Below are 17,937 nucleotides of genomic sequence, written 5' to 3' on the forward strand. Positions count from 1 at the left end.
CCTTCCACGTGCACTTAGGTGACTCCAAATTCATGTTTATTCAGCTGCTTAATGTTGTCCCAAAGCTCCCTGATGCTCTGTTTATTTTTCTGATAATATTTTCTCTCATTAGAGTTTGCATAGCTTCTATTGCTGTGTCTTCAAGTTCACTAATATTTTTCTTTTGCAACGGGTACTCTGCTGTTAATCCCATCCAGTGTATTTTACGTCTCACATATTGCAGTTTTCATCTTTATAAGTTTGATATTGGGTCTTTTTTCAATATCTTCTATGTCTCTAATTTTTTAAATCTATGGAGTATGGTTGTTATAATTATTTTATTGTCTTTAGATGCTAATTCTAACACCTGTGTTAGATTAATTACCTGTATGATTAATTTTTCTCTTCAGTATGGGTCATATTTTCTTTCTTGGTTGCATACCAATTTAATTTTTGGTTGGATTCTAGACACTGTGAAGTTTACCTTGTTGAGTACTGAATATTTTTATATTCACGTGATGGTCTCGGGCTTATTTCCAGGATGCAGTTAAATGACTTGGAAACAGTTTGGTGCTTCTAGGTCTTGCTTGTGAGGTTTATTAGATGGGACCAGAGCACTGTTTTAGGTAAGGACTAATTTTCCACTACTGAGGCAAGTCCCTGCTGAATACTCTGCACAATGTCCCATGAATTCAGTCTGGCTGGTGGGACAGGCCGTGTGTGAGCGCCAGGCACTGTTTACCTCAATCCTTTCCGGGGAGTCTTCCCTCAGCCTCTCTGGTGGCCTCTTCATGCACCTGTGCTGATCAGTATTCAGCGAGAGACGGGAGAGGGAGCCTCCCTGCGCAGAGTTCTGAAGGTCTCCCTCTGTTCAGCCTTCTCATTATTCTATCCTGCAAATTCCAAATGCCTGCCGTGGTCTCCCTGTACTCTCTGCTCCCTCTTTTCAACTCAGGCAGTCTGCTGGGCTCTGCCCGGGCCCCCTCCCCGTGCTGTGACCTGGAAACTCTCAAGGCAGTAAGCTGGGCGACGTGTGCCGCCCCTCACTTGTTTCCCATCTCTCAGGATCACCATCCCTCTTTTACTGAGTCCAGTGTCACACAGATCACTGTTCCCTATAGTTTGTCCATTTCTCAGCTGCAGGGAGGGCAGATCTTATCCTTGTTATTCATCTTGGTCAGAGAAGATGTCAAACCAAACCCCACGGTGCAGTTTACATTTTTACCTTTTTCAGCTCCTGGTGAGGTTGAAACATTTCGTCCCCTATTTGTAAGTAACTCTAGTTTCCCTTCTATTATTGTTGCTCGTTTTTAATTGGAAATTTAATCCTTTTCTCATTCTTTTGGTAGAGCACTTTACGCACTGTTTCTAGGCCCACCTTATTCAGTCTAGGCAGTGAGACAATGACGTGCCGTTAGAAATTTGTTTTGCTGTGAAAGCCTCACATGAAGAGTTATATAAATCAGTGTTTGATTCTTACCCTTTTCTTGGCCCTAATCCACCTGAAAGGCACAATACACTCTCACCAGTGAGCGAGGCTCCCAGTGGCTGTAATTCTCAAGAGAGGAGAAGAAAAAGACCCCTCCCCCTCCCCTCCCCCTCTCCAGAGGGCGTATCAGTTTCTCAGCAGGGGCTCAAGGAAATATATACTGTAGCTAGAAAAAGTCCCCAAGGTGATTTTGATAAGTCCTTTCAAGGTACTTGCCTCCTCTCAGTTGAGATAAACCGATATAAATGCTAATGATTAGACTGGTGAATCCTTATTTAGAGACCCTGGAAGGTAGCAATGGAGATTTTCAGTATTTCTAAAAACCTAATGAATTTTCAATGTTTTAACATGTCTAAAGGCATTTATAGATGAAAAAGCTGACAGATAAACCAGAAAGTCAATTCTTTGCTTTTACCTGGAGTTACAGCAACTGAGTGTGGTAACACTGGCTGCCTCATGCTAATCAGAGACCCAGAGAGGTAGGTGTGTATATATATATGATACAGCTAATAAGTAGAAAATAGAAAATGAATTTATTTTTATTTAATAAGTGCAGGTTGATATTGTTTAATGGATGTGACCTTTCAAAAACATGTAATCTCTGAAGGAAAATAATAAATACATGTGTTCTTCCTGGTGACAAAGCTGAAAACTACTGTATAGACCATACCCTTGGATTTCTTAAGTACAGCATTGTCTCTAAGAAGACAATTCTCTAGAAGCAAATAGAATTAGACAGAGAGAGAATCAAAGACAGCCCTTTTCTTCTATAGACCTGGGAAGTGATTGTTTTCTGTTAGTACTTAGACTCTCTTTTTCTTACTTTCAAAGTCGTGTCACACACAACCTGAAGTTCATTCCTCTCTCAGATGCTGGGCTCGAAATCTCGTTGCCAGGAAAAATCTCCATGGCATTGTGCTGCTATGCTTTTGAAAAGCATCTCACAACCACAGCAAATCTTCTCACATTTCTAAAACATCTAAGTTGCATAAGGTGGTCAAACTTTTAATTTTGGGAAACACATGTTTCACGTTAATTTTTTTGTGGTAAAATACATAACATAAAATTTATCATTGTAACCATTTTAAAGTATACATTTCAGTGGCATTTGGTACATTCACAATGTTGTGCATCCACCACCACTATCTAGGTCCAGAAATTTTTCATTACTCCAAATGGAAACCTTGTGTGTTACATTTTTGAAGTTAAAAGATGCATAGCTGGTCATGGTAGAGATGTTTTAAAGGAATGTCTATAATGCTTTTCTTTGAAGAAGAAGGAGATAATTTTTTGCAATTGTCAGCCAAGACTTTCAGAAGTAGCCCATCTGAAATCACATCTTGTCTGTCTTTACCAGAAACTGAAGTCAATTAGATAAAATTATTCTAATGAAAATATCTGGTTAACATGTAAAATATTAAAATACTAATATAAATGCAAAATATTGAATACAACCCAGTAATACTTCACACACACTCATGCTTTGTTTTCCTTTCTTTTGATAGAATGTCATTTTGAATACTTGTATCTTTTCTTGGAAAACAAATAGTTGAGTAATGATGTTTGAGCCACTGTCTGCACAAGCACTTGTGCTCACATTTTCCCTCTCGGGGAATGGAACTGCCCACCAGCCCACTGATGGCCTCTGCTCGTTCAATCTCCAACCTCATTCATTGGACACACATATTTGAGTGTTCTGCCATGTCCCAGGTACTGCTCAGGGCTCATGCAATACGGTGGGAACCAGACACATAAGAGTTTACCCTTTCCCCCAATTATTTCCCCCATTTACAGCTAATTTTCAAGTTTAGTTACTCTTACCACTCAAAATTCAAATCCATCCTTTCTCTCTAACCCTTCAATTTAGGCAACACTTCCTAACTCTCTCTTTGCTTTCATTCATTTATTCAACATATAACCATTGATACACTGAGCAGTATTGTGCTAGGTGATGGGGTGACTAGCAAGACAGGTGGGAAGCGGAAGTTCAATCTAGTGGGAAAGATTGGCATTCAATAAGCGTGTTCAATAAAGTGTGTAGAGAAGAGAGGAACAAGGAGTAATGGAAGGGTCTAGAGTATAGTGGGAGGTGGGGGGGGATCCATTTAGTCAAGGAGAGAAAGGACCACATTCCTGAGAAGGTGGAGGTTAGGCTGAGATCTGAAAGAAATGCATAAATTAGCCACAGACAGATGAGTCTAATGTTCTAGGCAGTGAGAACAACCCATTTGGAGTTCTAGTGGGGTGGAAATGAGAGCTTGGTGCCACAGAGGAACTGGAAGAAAACCCACCATGGGTGGAATAGAAAGAGTTGAGGAAGTAGAGATGGTATTGAAATTGGGTAGGTTCCTTGTACAGATTAAACAAGGACGTGTGAATCCTATTCAGATTTTTGGCTGCTTTGTAAGGGCAATGGGATGCCAAAGCATTGTTTAAGCAGGGGAGTGACCTGATCTGATTTGCATTTTTAGTTGACCTATGAGAATGAATTGGGGGACTCTTCAGGGGACTGATGCACTGGTGCCAGGGAGAGAGATGATTGTCGCTTGAATGTGGTGGTTGGGCGAGGAGTGGGAAGAAAGGTTGGATTCCATTCCACCCCCTCAAGTCCATGCTCTCAACTACAGCCAGAGTGATATTTGAGTATCATTGTTTTGCCAATTTGCAAGCGCCTCAAAACTCAGAACCTAAGAGAAGACAAACTTAGTTTAGAACAGATCAGTTCCCAGGTAATTGGGCTGCAAATCTGATCCATAACTCTAATATTGTTCTGTAGAATACTCATCTCCACATGACTTGAAATATTCAGCATAAAATTTCTGACATTAGATCAAATGAGCAATTTTTTAATGCTTGGAAAAACTAAACGTTTTAAATAAACATTGCTTTTATTATAAAGCAAAGAAGATTATTTAAAATTGTGTAGTGGTTGAACATGTTCTACTGCTGACAGATTCCAGGAATCTTTCTGTTAATGTAGAATTAAAACAAAAAATGAAGATCAATATTTTGTCATCTAAAAGCTAGGTAAGGAGAATTGGGGCAGAGAGATTATAATTAGCCTAGCCATAGTTTTGGGAACAATTGTGCCTTAAAATTTCCCAATGATTTACAACAATTTTAGTTTTTATATTTCATTTGAAATGACACTTGGATCCTTTCATGCAACATGCCGGGGTGTTGAATTAGTGTCATTTCAACAGACTTTAGGTAATATTCTGTCAATATCCTGGCAGCCTCTCCTAATTCCATGAGTTTCCAGGGCAGAGGATAGGGCCTGGTACCAGGATAATATAGCCTAGGGCAATGGCTACTCCATCAGGTTAAGAGCCTTGGAGTCATCTTTGACACTTCTTTTTTCACAGCCCACATTTAATCCATCAGGAATTTTATTGACTCTATCTTCAAACTATATCCAGAAGAATCTGACCACTTCTTACTACCTTCACCACCTACCATCATGTCCAAGCCACCAGAATCTCTCACTTGTATTCCTGAGATTGTCTCATAGCTGTCCTGGCTTCCACCCTTGCTACTCATGCCCCCACCGTCTATTCTCCACACAGCACTCAGAACAGTCCTTCTGTTAGGTAGATAGTGAGGGATTCTGGGTCTCCTGGGGCCGAAAGTGGATGCTGTTGCCCCCATCTTGGTTCTGCCCCACCCTAATTCTCTATACCTAGGGGCGGAGAAAATACCCTACGAATCTGCCAATCAGAACTGGGCATGCCAGCTGCAAAAGAACGTAGAGGACTCTCTAGCCCAGGGGCCAAATCACATGGGTACCATAAAGTCTGAAAAGTGACCTAGAACCCACATGCATAGGTGAGGCTCAGGTCATGTGGCTCCCAACTGTCCAGTCACAGTGGTTCCATGGTGACATTTGAACCAGGGGGAGGTCCCTATCCAGACACCATGAAATAAGAGCAGACCGGAACCTTTCTCTCTTTGCGCCCTTCCTTTGGCTCTCACTTTGCTGCGACGACAATGGATCGGGTCATCTCTGTGGCGTATGTACCATGCTCTGTAAACCTATATCTTGCTCTTGCCCTATAATCCTACCTTTGTCTCCTCCATAAACCTCATTTTTGTGCTTGCCTAACTTTGGCGTGTCTGGCCATTCTTTGGCCGTGAGTGCGCCAAGAACTGACGTTTCAGACTAAAACCTGACACTTCTTAAAACATAAGGCAGATTTTATCACTCTTCCACCCCAAACCTCTAGTCGCTCCTCACCTCATTCAGAGTACCAGCTGAAGACCTAGCAGTGATCTGCTAGCTGGTCTCCGAGATGGCTTCCAGCGATCTTCACATCCTGAGGTTCCTGCCCTTAGAATCCCTTTCCATGCACCATCGGGAATCAGTGTGTGACTTCCAAAATTAGGTGATAAAAGGCATTGCAGCTTCTGCCTCTGTCTCTTGGGTTGCTTTGTCTGAGGGAAGCGAGCCACCATGCAGAGCTCTCCAGCATCTCCACAGAGAGACCACGTGGAAAAGAACCACGTGGAAAAGAACCCCGTGTTCCAGGCACAAGCCCACATCAGGTGCTTACTGATAAGAACTTAATTTACTCTCCTACTAAATCTGTCTGCAGTTTAACAAGAAGAAAGTCTCCAGCTGAAAGAAATTGATCTAGTTGTGGAAATTCACGTAACAGCAGAGTATGAAATAAGATTCCCTGAGGTTTGGGTTCAGAGTTTGTGCAGAGGGGTGGTTCTCCAAGTGACATCTCCCTGGGCATCAGCATGAAAGAAATGCAAATTTTTGGCCCCGCTCCAGGCCTTTGGAATCAGAAACTGTGTGGGTGGGACCCAGCAACAAGTGATTTCATGAGCCCTCCAGGTGATTCTGATGCACCCTCCAGTTTGATGTGGTTCTTCTGTGCACCTGTGTGTAAGTCAGCCCTAGTAGGATGAATACCCTGGAGAACAAGGGTCAGCGTTCTTTCATCGTGCGTGTGCTTGCGTCTGAATATACTAATTCATGAATTTAATAACAATTCTATTTAATTTTTAAAGACATATTTTAGTTGTACATGAAGTCTGCTTTCCTTAAATAATTTTCTCAGGTAGCAAAGTGAAAAGAAAAGCTTTGAAATTTCCTTGGCTTTTAAACAGAATCTATTTAAGGGAACAGATAGAGAATCATCTTTGGAATTCAAAAGGAATGCATTTAATTCATGGTTCAACTTTATTATAGCTAATAAGCTAGTTATATTTCCCATCTGGCAAGTGATAATTGCCTTTTAATATTACGCTTGCCTGTGTTGTAAAACACTCACAAGCATATACACAATAACATCTGCAGTGGTGTGCCGGAGCTGACTTGACTGGCTAGCTCGAACTGATCGTGCACATCTCTCCCTATCTCTGCCTTCTGCAGTGTCACATTGGTAGCCCGAAATCGCCAAAAATGGGAATATTTACACCATGGAAATATGGAAATCAACAAACGTTACATATCAGGGCTGTCTTTATTTATTTATTTATTTTGATTCAGAGGGCCAACTGTTCAATGTTTACCAGCACACCACCAAAAATGTCTGAAAAAATGCTTTTTGAAACATTATTTGTCACAGAGGAAAATAGGAGGAATAAGTGATAATCTGTAGGAGATTGTTGAATTAGAAAGAATACTATGCAGCCATTAAAAAAATCAGTACATCATCAAAGGACATTATTGTCAAGTAAGAAAAATTTGCAGGATTATATTAATATACATAATATTCTACTTTTTGTAGCTTTTTGACATAATGCTATTGTACACTTAATTGATTATAGTATAGCATAAACATAACTTTCAAATTGAAATGGGGCCATAAGATTCCATAGTGGACTAGGCCAGTGCAATTTTTAATGGTGCAACAGGAAAAGTGCAGGCTTGCGAGGAGATCAACAAGCATTTGGATCCCTTCCTAGTAGCATGACCCTGATCAAGTTATTATATTTAACCTTCCTGGGCCAATTGCCTCAGTTGTGAATTAAAGATTCTGATATGCTTTCCTTAAAGTTATTATGAGACTTAAATTAGAAAGCATCTCACGTGGTGCTAAGTAAGGTAACAGATAAATGTTAGTTTTTTTCCTCTGGGAGCCCAGTCATAGCAGCAAGGGAAGCATGCAATGGGTATAACTCTGGGTTGATGAGCTGTGCACAGGACATGACAGAAGGTCAGCAGTCAGGGGTCAGGGGTCCGGGAGAAGCAGATGCTCTGTGGTGGTTAATCATGGAGTCTAGTGCTCAGAAGGTGTTGATGAGCTGGGTGAGTGAAAGACCCAGGGCATTTTTTGGGGAGAGATGGGCAAAAGGAGTTATAGTTAATGTAGACACGTGGACTAGGGAAACAAGGCCTCCTAGGGTGACATAGCCCAGGAATTCATCATGATTTAGGGTCTGATCGTCAACCCTGAAGGCCCAGGAACTTGATTTTGTCAAGGCACCCAGAGGCCATCAGACCTTGAGGATGGGTTCACTGGCTGCTACAGCAGTTCATGACTTTGGTAATAAATCATCAGAAATCCAATTTAAAATAGTTTGAACAGGCAATTTGTTAACTCGTATATCTGAAAATGCAGTAGTTGGGTTCTGCACTAGACATTATTTTTGCCTGCCTAATGTCCATTCCATCCATCCTCACTGTGCAGCGGTAGTGCAGGTCAGGGGACTGATCAGTTTGAAGGGTTGGTCTTCTAAGTCAATCATGACAATTCTTCCCCCCTTCCCGCCCCCTTGACAATGATTGGTTCAGGGATGGGTAAACCTATGTCAGTCTGGACTGATACACTATGAAAAAAGAATCACACTTGCTTTTGAGAGACAGAACTGTGGAAATCTAATCTCTTCCACGGGATGTGATGGGGAAGTGGGTAGTCCTGATTGCTGTCAATGTTATCAGTGTCAGCCAATAAGTATGAGGGCATCAGAAGCCTGTTCTACTGCTGGAATTTCTACTTTGTAAGGCATACATTTATACACTGTTTAAGGTAGTTGGGTTTTCTGTTACTTGCTGCTGAAATCATCCTGGTCATAACATGTGGGTTTCAGACTGGCTTTGATACAGGCTCTGGCTTGTGTCCTCTGCAATTGTCTTAGCTGTGCTCTCTTCTGTGTGGCTGCTTTGTTCTCAGACTGACTTTCCTGATGGTAGCTGTATTGGTCAGGGTTCTCCAGAGAAACAGAACCAAGAGGAGAAACGGGGGAGAAGGAGTGAGAAGGAGAGAGGGAAAGAGAGAAATCTAAGGATTTGGCTTACGTAATTATAAAGACTGGCAAGTCCAAAATCTGCAGGGCAGGCCAGCGGGCTGGTGGCCCAGGGAAGAGTTGATGTTACAGTCGTGTCTGGAGGCAGTCTGCAGGCAGAATTCCCTCTTCCTTAGGGGGCCTCACTCCTCTCTTTCAAAGCCTTCAACTGATTAGATGAGGCCTAATCATATTATGGAGGGTAATGTACTTTACCCAAAGTCTACTAATTTAAACGTTAATCAAATATTTAAAAAAAAAAAACACCCTTCACAGTAACATCTAGATTGGTGTTTGACTGAACTATGGAGCACTATAGCCTAGGTAAGTTGACACATAAAATTAACCATCACAGTAGCAAACTGGCTTCCTGTGATGTCCAGGAGCTAAATGCTTCCTCCTTTCTCATAAAGAATATAGATCATCTCTGTTCCAGTTTTCTAAGACTCTTAAGTTTCACTCAGATTAGACTGGGTTAGGTCATGTGACAAACTCTGAACCAATGACTATGGCCCTGATGGAATGTGATGATTGTCATAAGACAGTCAGGGCCCACCTGGGGCTGGAGGTGGGGTCAGTTAGTGCAGAAGCACAAGGACTGCATGGTGAGGGATAGATGACTGATCGGAAAAACGGTTCCTGATTGGAGGGAGAAAGGGGAGATGAATGCTAGATAAACAACCACAAGTGTCAGCTATCCTGATCAAACACAAAGGAGATGGATTTGTCAATCATAAAGCCAACTTAATCATTTATAGCAAAAATAGAAGTGTAAACCAGACTAGCAAGTTTGTGTCAGCTAATCAGTACATTTTATGTTCATAGCAAAGATTCACAGGAAGCCAAATTGTGATCAGAAAATTGCTTGGTGAGCATGGAATCCAATTTAATCCAATGCACCGCAAACCAGTATTTATTCTATGTCTAGTGGGCAGGGGGAAATTAACAGCGGGTGTCATCAAGTTATGGTAGATGAATATACTCATTCAAACCATCGGGCTGCACCTACAAGTCTGGGTGCTGGTACTGGAGACACAGCTACATGCTCACTTTCTGCTCCTACACTTTTAGCCCCAGGCTGACATGCCCTTGTAGAAATGCAGTCTTTCTTCAGACTGGGTGTAACACAGTTGAAAAAATTTCAACTTCTATGTTTTGAAATCAGCTTCCTTGATTAGGACTTAAAGTATTCAGTAATCCCTTAACATATTTCAAAACCTTAATATCAAGTTGTAGGGCTACTTCATTGCCCTGAAGAAACTCCTCCCTGTGAATGTCACAATCACCAACTTTTCAGCCTGGACTATGCACAGTATCCAGAGTCTTTTAAGCCCAGACTCTTAAAAAAAAAAAAAAGGTTTATTAAGGTATAATCAATACACAAAAAATTGCACATTCAGTATTTAGTGCATACAATTTGATGAATTTGGACATAGGCCAAAGTCCATGAAGCCATTCACCACAATTAATTAAGGTAATAAACATGTCTACCACTTCCAAAAGTTTTCTTGTGTCCCTCCCTTTTTTGTGGTAAGAACCCTTAACATGAGATCTGCCTTCTTAACAACTTTTTTAAGTGCATGATACAGTATTGTTAACTGTAGGCATTATGTTGTAAAGCAGCTCTCTAGAACTATTTCATTTTGCATAATTGAAACTTTATACCCATTGAACAACTCCCCATTGCCCCTTCCCCCAGCACCTGGCAAGAACCGTGCTACTCTCTGCTTCTACGAGTTCAATTATTTTAGATGCCTCATATAAGTGGAATCATGCAGTATTTGTCCTTTTGTGACTGACTTCTTTCACTTAGCATAACGTCCTCAAGGTCGATGCATATTGTCACATATGACAGGATTTTCTTCTTTTGAAAGGTTGAATATTATTCCATTGCATATATATACCACGTTTTCTTTATTCATTCACCTTCAGTGGACATTTGGTTTGCTTCTGTCTTTCAGCTACCGTGAATAATGCTACATTGAACATGGGAGTGCACATATCTCTTCAAGATTCTGATTTTAATTCTTTCGGATGTATAGCCAAAAGCAGGATTGCTGGATCATATGGTAATTCTATTTTTAATTTTTTGAGGAGCCACCATACTGTTTTCCGTAAATGACTGCACCATTTAACATTCCCACCAGCAGTGCACAAAAGTTCCGATTTCTTCCCATCCTTGCCAACACTGGTTATCTTTTGTTTTTCTTTGAAACAGCCATCCTAACAGGTGTGAGGTAGTGTTTCATTGCATTTTCCTGTCCAGAGTGATTCCTTAAAAACAAAGTCAGATCCTGTCACTCATCTTTAAAGCCTTTCCATGGCTTCCTGTTATCCTTGATATAAAATTCAAAGACTTGTATGTAGCCTCCAGGCCCTTGATTTCCCTTAACTTGCCCCTCACATCCTAAGCATCAGCCTTGTACTTGTGTTACTTTCAACTCTCTTGGCCTTTGTATATGAAATTTCCCTGCCTAGAACACTTCTTCCTTTTCCTTTGTTTAACTCTTCCTCATCCCTCAGGTGTCTAATTTTCGCTTCCTCCAGGAAGCCCCTCTCCCCACCCCAACCCCCAGGTTATTTGCCCCTGCTGTGCCTTCCTTGCCCCACCCCCAATGTATCTCCCACCCTGCACTCGCCACTTGTCCTCTAACCTGTAAGCCTCTCAAAGGTAGGGGCACCTCTATAGTGCTTACCTTTTGACCCCAGGGTCCAACTTGGCACCTCCCACAAAAAAGATATTCAGTAAATATCTGTGGAACAGCAAAGGAAGTGAGTAAATGAAGAGATGAATGACTCATCATTACTGATATATTTATATAGTACCTATTTTGGACAAGATGTTGTGCCAGGCCACTGGGGATATGGAAGTATTGGATTAGCTCCTGTGGATAGCCAAGTCAGTGAAACAGAGTGTCAGAAACATACAATTTGCAACATAGGAGAGCCTATCTATGTTCAACATCGAGTGTATCACTAGATGAAGATTTCTCTGCCTTAGCATGATTGACATGTTAGACTGGATAATTCTTTATTATAAGGGGCTGGCCTGTGTATTGTTAAGATGTTTAGCAGCATTCCCTGGCCTCCACCCATCAGATGCCAAGAGCACCTCCCCACCCCCAGCCTCACTGCCTGCCCAGCCCACTACCAATCGGTACATTCTATGCTCATAGAAGAGATTCACAGGAAGACAAATTGTGATCAGAAAATTGCTTGGTGAGCATGGAATCCAATTCACTGCAAACCAATATTTATTGAATGTCTACTAGGCAGGGTGTCTAGTAGGATGATAGTAGGATAGTGGGATAGTAGGATAATAGACAGGATGTCCATTTGGCATCCAATTGTGATGCCAAAATGTGTCCAGACACTGCAAATCATCCCTGCTTGAGAACCACTGACATAGACGTTGATGATCTGTGGCTTGGAGTGAGGATGGAGACCTGGGAGTTGGGCAGAAGCTTGAGACTCACAAATTGTGGGGGATGGCTCTGCTGGCTGCTTCCTGTGCAGCCAAGAGAGTAAAGGAAGCAAATAAACATAAAGCCTGAAAGCCTGGAGAATGTAATAGCTGGGTAATATGGAAGAAGAAGTGGGTCAGAGAGGAAGAAAATAAGCCAGTATTCAAACCCCAGGGTGGATTTGGGGCAAGTTACTTAATTTCACAAAAGCTCAATTTTATCATCTATAAAAGTGGGATAGTAATTATATCTACTTCATAGGGGTAGAGAGTAGATGAGGTAAGTTATTAAAGTGCTTCATGTGGTTCTTGATTTTGAGCAAGTGCAATGAATGTTAGCTACTATTATTTAGGCTTTGAAAAAAATGGTAGAGGAGATACAAAATTAAATATTAAAACCTTAAATTTCTAATTCTTAAGTTAAAAAGGGAAATCATACTTAGTCTAAATAAAGTTTAGTAAAATTTAGTAAACTATTATCACAGAGAAAATACATTAGCATAAAAATCACATAGCTATACAAACTAAGGTGTGAGAATAGGGTTTCCAAAGTCAATGTTGCATGAAATACTTGATGTCTTCTTTCCCAGTTTTGATCTGGAATGTGTAGGTTCCAGAAGTTCCAGGAAATAGGTTGTTTACACTTGCTTTGCTTTTCAAGGTAGTTCTATGCCTAGTAAATGTTATAGGATCACTAAAAGCAAGTAGGAAGAAGGTTGTATAACGACCTGCTGGGGATGTCAGCCCTCTGCCTTCTGAGGGTGGGCTCCTCTCAAGTATCACTGTGGTTTCCATAGCCCTTAACCCAAGTACCTCCTTGCAGGAGGTAGCTCTGCAAATGTGTGTTGAATTGAATTGAATGGCCTTAATGAACTTCAAACAAGGCTTCAGGTGACTTTGAATTAAACCAAACCAGTTCTCCCAATCTCTTGTGGCTCATCACCAATGAAAGAGAACACGTTTCACATCTGCTCAGAAAGCAAAAAGCCTGCTGACATAGACACAAGTCATGTTTTGTGCTTTGGGAACAAGTTAAAAATCCTTTTCCCAATAGTCCTGTAATTCATTTGCTCCAATGTGTTTGTGAAATGAATTTTACAGTTGTGATTTGTATTGTTGTCTGTTTGTTATTTCAAAGTAGAACAAAAGAATGCCACTCAATGATTATAGGGAAAAAAAACCTAGATATAGGATAACCAAAAAAAAAAAAAAAAAAAGGAAAGAAAGAAAGAAAAAAAAACAAACAAAAAAACCCCACGATAAACCCCAAAACCTCTCGAGTAACAGACTGTGTTTTCAGGATTTATTTTAAAGAGCTGCTGAAACCCTCTCCTCTATAAGAAGGCTCAAAATACTAAGCTGAGATTTTTATCACAGCATTTTCTGAATCAGTTCAAGCTCTGTCGATGAGTCAGTAAGTTTCTATTATGGGCTTCATAAAAATTCAGAGCAGTCATGTAAACAATGCAGTTTTTTTCATAAGAAGCAAATAAATATACAGTACTTTGATTGACTGCTAATTGCCTTGTAGAGGTTGGGTAAATTCCTGTTCTCAGATTTCCCAAGGGTCTTTTATCCTTCAGATTGTTATTTTCAAGCAGAAAATCCATCATATTTCTGAAATTCATAGTTGTAAGAGAAAGGGGGGAGAGAGAGAGGTTTTCAGAGGTTTCTAATTATGGCACTTGGAATATAGTCATGATATATATTTTTTCTTCAGAGTTTACCACCTTGACTTTTCCCTCCCGACTATTGACTTTGACTTCTCTATAGCCAAAATCAACTTTAGAGTCAACAGTCAACAGTTATTTACTTACACACATATATGTACATATATATATATATTTGAGTGAAAACCCTTTAATCATTTCTTAAGTAGTCCGCCTTTCACTAGGAATGTTGATTCCTTCTCCCAACTGCAACCATCCCAGCTCATTTTTGCTCCATCTGCCTCCCAACAATGACAGATGAGATTGAGGGGCTTTCGGGCACGCTGATGACAAACAGCCAGAGACAGATGACAATGAGCACCAGCCTCGGGGTGCTTTATCACTAGATTTTGAAACTATTAAGCTCCAATTTACTTACGAGGGAAATTAAATCTGGAGAGAGTGCTTTGGACTAGGATTAAAGGTCTTTAACCTCTACTGTCCTCTCCTAGAGAAAGCAGGGCCACTCGTTTGGATGGGAGACTGTCAGGAAAGAGAAATGAAAGAAGGCAGAAAAGCCCAAAGTATTGAATAAAAATTAGTAATATATTATTCAATATATGGAACATTCTTATTGGGCACAAGGTATAGGGAACTCAGATGGGTATACCTTCTGGGGCAAACACATCCTGACGCCTGGGAGGTATGGAATAAGTATTTGTTGAATGAATGAATAAACGAATGAATAGCTGAACAATTCATCCAGCTCGCCTGTTCTTAACTGTAATATCAGGACACACTCATGTGTTGTGACAAGTTATGAAACATATAGCAATGAACTGGTTAATAATTATAGAATATTCCGAGTTCTGGAATTATTTTCTTTTCCTTCCTTCCTTCCTTCCTTCCTTCCTTTCTTTCTTTCTTTCTTTCTTTTTTTTTTAGAAGAAATTGGAGCTGATTCAAGGTCATGTCTGCAGTGACGTTGCTTCACTTTTTTCCATTCCAACATGATTTCTTTTAATAGTTACTGATGTGCTGTTATAGATGTGATTAAAAATGACCGTGCAACTTGTGATGATAGCTACTTCTGTTTATTTTTTAATTTTACTCATGAATAAATTTTTAACAAGCAAGAAGGCAAGGGCAGATAAAGGTCATATGTAAAGTACATCTATATTTGCATTGCATGAGAGCGAGAGTGATGCTGTGCACATATCTGTTGATAATGACATAAGAGTTATGATCACTGAATCAAAGGCAGAGCAATGATACAAGTAAAATTTGCAACATTATTCATGTTAATAGCATTAAAATTTTATATTTTATTTTCTATTTTTAACAATAGAAATACAGTGTCTTTATATTTGTTCTTCAGTAGTATTCACTGACTTTATTATTAATACTACTAACTTTGGAGTAGAAGTCCTAGAAAAAAATTGAGTCTTTAAAAAATGTTCAATTAAATACTTAGATTAGCCATATGTATTATTGGACATCTTTAAATGACTGATTTTATTACTCATATAAAAGTACTTTAATAGATGCCATGTTAAAAATAAAAGTGTATGGCACTATTTGTTTTATTTCATCATAAAATCAGGAGGGGGGTCTCAAAAACTGGAGACACCCTAAAATGCTATGATTTGTATGCTTATCTCATCACATCATATGTGTCTGAGTGGAGAAAACAAGATTAAATTCTTCTGAGGGGGCAATAAAGTCTGGTAGTTAAGAGCACAGGTTTTGGTGCCAGGCTGCATGGGTTTAAATTTTGGCTTTGCCATTTGCTGGCTGTGTGGCCCTGGGCAAGTTATACAACCTCTCTGTTCCTTAGTTTCTCCATCAGTAAAATGGGATTAAGAATATAGCAATATATGCAAGGCACTCAGAACATATGGGGCATGTAGCAGGCATTTGATAAATACAAATAATAATCACTAACTCAAATCTCTATCATTTAGCAGTCATTTTTATTATAAATTTTTTTATTATGAGGCTTGTATTAAAAGCATGCCGCAACAAAAATCATTTTACAACTCAAAATATTTCTGACTTCGACTCTGCCATGTAGGGCCTCTATGTCTACTCAGTCCCACAGAAATTTTCTCTTTTGCTGATTCAGCACCATGGGTGTGTGTTTTGGAAGCATAAAGTACAACTTGTACACCTTTTTACTCCATGCATCTTTTCTGCTGTAGGTCTCAATCAAGTGCTGGCAATTCTTCAGCAAAAATGCAAATGGAATAACGTGCTTGCAGCCTCAACTCCTTTTTCCTTAAAGCAGCTCTGAATGCCTCACTTTGATCCTTGCAGGAACATCAAATTCCTGGCAAATTAAGAAAAAAGAATTATGTCTGTGGCTCCTTATTATCTAGCCAAATTGGTTTTAATTTTTGGTTGGCAAGGGTAGTGGTCCCAAGAGATTTCACAACTTGCTGTGTCTGAACTGAAACCAGAAGAGGGTTTCAGTTCATCTTGGAATTCTTAGCACTCAGGGTATCATTCTGAGAGAACAAACAATTCAACATTTGTCTTGGCAAAGACAGAACGGCAGTGTGAGGGAAATCTTCCACTTAAGACAGACCCCAAGCTGAAGGAACGATGAGTGCATCTCACACAAACAAATCCGGAGAGTGCTGTCCACAGATGTTAATTCTGCCTAAGTTTGCTTCCTGCCAGGCTGCAGTGCCTCACCAGGCAGACATTTCCCAGCTTTCCTGGGAGCTGGCACTTGGGAGAAAGCGGCAGAGCGGTGTGGAAACCCCAATAACATCATAAGATTAGGTTCTCCTTGAGCCTGCTCACAGCAATTTGCAAACTAGAACATCTTACCCAGAAAGAGATTTTTGTGCCGCCTGGATTTTTAGTTCCCTAAATTGCTTGGTATAATTACCAAAAAAATCAATACCCCTGAGCTGAGTTGTGTACACAAAGCCGTGAAGAATGCTGCCCACATTGTCCTTCCTGGAGGTGCTGTCAGAGTCGGGCTCTACCCAGCCACTCCTCAGCTCCGCATCTGTATTCTGTGTTCATCGCTCATGATGCCAGCGGAGTAAGTCGTGCTCTGTGAACTAGATGGCACTGGGAGGCGCGCACAAATCCAACTCCATCAGGGTGGTGCTTTTCAAAAGCATAACATTGCCGCCCATCAAGGAGCCCATTCTACTAAGTGAAGTATCACAAGAATGGAAAAACAAGCACCACATGTACTCACCATCAAATTGGTATTAATTAATCAACACTTACATGCACATACAGTAGTAACATTCATCGGGCGTCGGGGCAGGTGAGAGGGCGGAGGTGGGGATGGGTATATTCACACCGTCTGGGGGATGGGCACGCTTGTAGCTCTGACTCGGGGGGGGGGGGGGGGGCCAAAGGCAATATATGTAACCTAAACACTTGTACCCCTAAAATATTCTGAAATTAAAATAAATAAATAAATAAAATAAAATGGAATTTAAAAAAAGCGTAACTGCTTGTCTTCTTTAAGGTCCTCCCTCAGTTTGCTGATCCTTAGGCAGAAACAGAACAGGGTTGGCCACCACCACAAAAATGTCAACGGAGGTGTTCATGTTTTAAGTGTATCTGATCATTCTTCTTTGACAGAACTGTCACCAGAGGGTCCCTTTGGAGCTCATCCATCTTTGCACTCTTCTGCCTCTCGAGAGTGCAGGAAAGCAATTTGGAACTTATCACGCAGTTTCCCCTGCATCACGGCCCGGCAGGCTGTTAACAGAAATCCTTCATCTAGCTGGGCTAATTTACAAACATCACGTTACTCTCTGCCTGCAGTCGTGTTTTCATCAGAACTTTTCGAAACCTAAATTGTTTGCATCCAAGGCTACATGTACCTCTGTATTAAGAATGTCTCAATTTTTCCTCATTAACATTAAACATTGCTAATTTATATCCAAAACAGAATAAGATCGGCGGCTGTTCAGAAATGGTTATTTAGTTCTCGAGCTCTGAGATACAAACACTTGCTGGACCTTGACCCCAAAGTGTCCCTACTCAGAGAAGGGTTCTCTGAACAGTCAAGCTTCTCTGACCTGGGAAGGAAAGCAAAGATGTTAGCACGGTCTTTAAAATGCTCATCATTACACCACAATATCGAG

This window comes from Eulemur rufifrons, chromosome 29, assembly GCF_041146395.1.
Source record: "Eulemur rufifrons isolate Redbay chromosome 29, OSU_ERuf_1, whole genome shotgun sequence".
NCBI classification, from domain to species: domain Eukaryota; kingdom Metazoa; phylum Chordata; class Mammalia; order Primates; family Lemuridae; genus Eulemur; species Eulemur rufifrons.